Source organism: Montipora capricornis, chromosome 7 (genome assembly GCF_036669925.1).
Source record: "Montipora capricornis isolate CH-2021 chromosome 7, ASM3666992v2, whole genome shotgun sequence".
Lineage (NCBI taxonomy): Eukaryota > Metazoa > Cnidaria > Anthozoa > Scleractinia > Acroporidae > Montipora > Montipora capricornis.
Window position 1 is genome coordinate 43,206,542 of NC_090889.1, and position 2,500 is coordinate 43,209,041.

At 46.0% G+C, this 2,500-nt stretch overlaps 1 pseudogene; it reads left to right on the forward strand.

Annotated features, from left to right (window-relative positions):
• LOC138057261 (sulfotransferase 1B1-like) overlaps positions 1-2,500 on the forward strand; it is a 64,965-nt pseudogene that overhangs the window by 27,061 nt on the left and 35,404 nt on the right.

A 2,500-nucleotide genomic window follows, 5' to 3' on the forward strand; every position in this document is an offset into this window, starting at 1 on the left:
TGTTATCATAGCCCAGACTTCCTTTTTCCTCCCTTTCTTTGGCCTGGCTAACGCGAGCAAAGATTTGACCAGTTGGCTGCGAACGTAGCCGCGAACCACTTATGCGAGCATTTCGCGTTATATGTAAGCCGCGCTCGAATAAATGGCCCAGTTCGTGTCTCATGTAATCTGCGGCTTTTATAAGCGGTAGATTTTTTTCTCGTATAAACGACCCTATGGAAAATTTTCATTTGGACGAGTGTATGAACGCCAAGTTTTCTTTGACGAGTTTTGTCTTGACAAGTTTTATTTGCTCGTGTGAACAAATGAACAAACCTTCCTTTGACAATTTTTAACTGTGACCAGCAACACAAGTACACAGCGGACAACAAAAGCAGTTTTACTTTCCGTTCGTTTAACCATGGCTTATGCGTATCGGACGAAGGAGAAAAAAACGTTGCCGAGTTGTGGTCTGAGTTTTGCTTGAGCATTGGAAGAGAAATCTGAATTGGAAGTGGTGGGTTCACCCTTGGGCAACGCCAGTTTGCTTTAAAAAGCGCAGCTTTTTCTTGTTTCGATTCTCATAGGAATCTACTTTGGTATTCCACAAGCGTGTCTTGATCTTAGAGATTCCAGGAGAAGAGATGTAGCCGCAGAATCGGTCCAACAAACACTGAGTTTCCCTGCCATGATTATCCGCCATAAAGCAAGCGCGAGAACAAGACCGCTGAGCGCCTACAATTTCCCATGCTTTTTTTCTCGAAATGCTTTCCTTGGCGACTCATACATACCAGCACGTTCTCCAACTTGGTAAGTTTTTTCTTGACAAGTGCACTTGTTCAAAAGCTAGAATGTTAGCTTTGGAACAAGTGCACTTGTCAAGGAAGAACTCGAGAGGTTTTTCTTTATACACACCAGCATGCAAATAAAACTTGTCAAGGAAAACTTGCTCGTCAGGGGCTCGTGTGTAACCGGCTTTATTCGGGCAAACGGTCAAGGTCAACCAAGGGTATGACCAGTAAACTGAGCCCCTTTGATTCTGAAGGTCACACAAGCCGGCCAAGTTAAAATCAAACAAAGAATAGTGTGTGGTGACGATACTACAATCCCATTTAGGCAAAAAATCTCTTGTACTTTAGCTTTTTTTGCTATCCAATCATCGGTGAAAAAAGCCAGTGATTAATTTTTTAATCAGTATTTTCCTTTGTTAAATAAGATTTGATAAGAACTAATTATCAAATGACGTCTAAATTTGTAGTTGAGGCTGTACGTTCTCATGGCATTTTTTTATTTATTTATTTATTTTTTGCTACAGCTGTTTTAATTGTGTCGAAAGTAATTAGCGAATTGCTTTGGTTTTGCGTTACTTCATTCCTCTTGGAGACTAATTGTCTACTGCCGGTCCTACCCCCGGATAAAGGAGGAAGGTTGGGCGGGGTGATTGGAGGAAGCATCTTCCCGCAAAAGCGCATCCACAACTCCACATGGAGATCGACGGACCATGTTACCGAGGACCAGATTGACCGCATCTGCATCAGCCACAAGTTCAGGAGATCATGGAGAGACGTGCGAGTGATGAGAGGTGCGGACGTGTCATCAGACCACCATCTTCTCCTGACAGCATTGAGATTCCGACTGAAGAGAGTGACTAACATCAAAAACACACGGACAAAGTACCACGTCGGACTGCTCAGGAATAAAGACATGCAGACAGCATTCAACATCAGCCTTTCCAACAGATACCAACTGCTACAGGACCTGATAAACCCCGAGACTGACATCAAGACACACTGGGAACACAGAAAGAAGATCTGGCACGACACATGTGAGGAATGCCTTGGCAGGAAGAAGACCCAGGACAAGGACTGGATCTCTGCTGACACCATCCGCAAGCTCGAGGCAAGGAAAGCTAAGAATACCGCGCTGAACACTATCCGAACGAGAGCAGCAAAGACTAGAGCCCAGGCCGAGTATGCAGCAGCAGACAGAGAGGTTGAAGAGGAACATCAAGAAGGACAAAAGAGACTACATCGACGACCTTGCCAGCCAAGCCGAGACAGCAGCCTGGCAGGGAAACCGGAACGACCTGTACCTGATGACTAAGAAGTTGTCAGGCAAATTCCAACAGACAGACAAGCCAGTGAGAGACGAGAACAGAAGCTCACTGACAACAACAGAGGACCAGCTGAAGCGGTGGGCGGAACACGTCAGGGAGCTACTAAACCGCACAGCCCCACACCACCAGACATCGCGAACGCAGAGGAAGAACTATTCATCAGTTGTGACAAGCCCTCCATGGCTTAGATCACAAAGGCCATCAACGCACTCAAGAACAGGAAGGCAGCAGGGCCGGACGAGGTACGAGCAGAAGCCATCAAAGCAGACATGGAAACAGTGGTCGATATGCTGCACAGCCTCTTCAGCAAGATCTGGGAAGAAGAGGAGGTACCAGCCCAGTGGAAGGAAGGTATCATCATCAAGCTGCCGAAGAATGTGGACCTCAGAAACTGCAGAAACTATC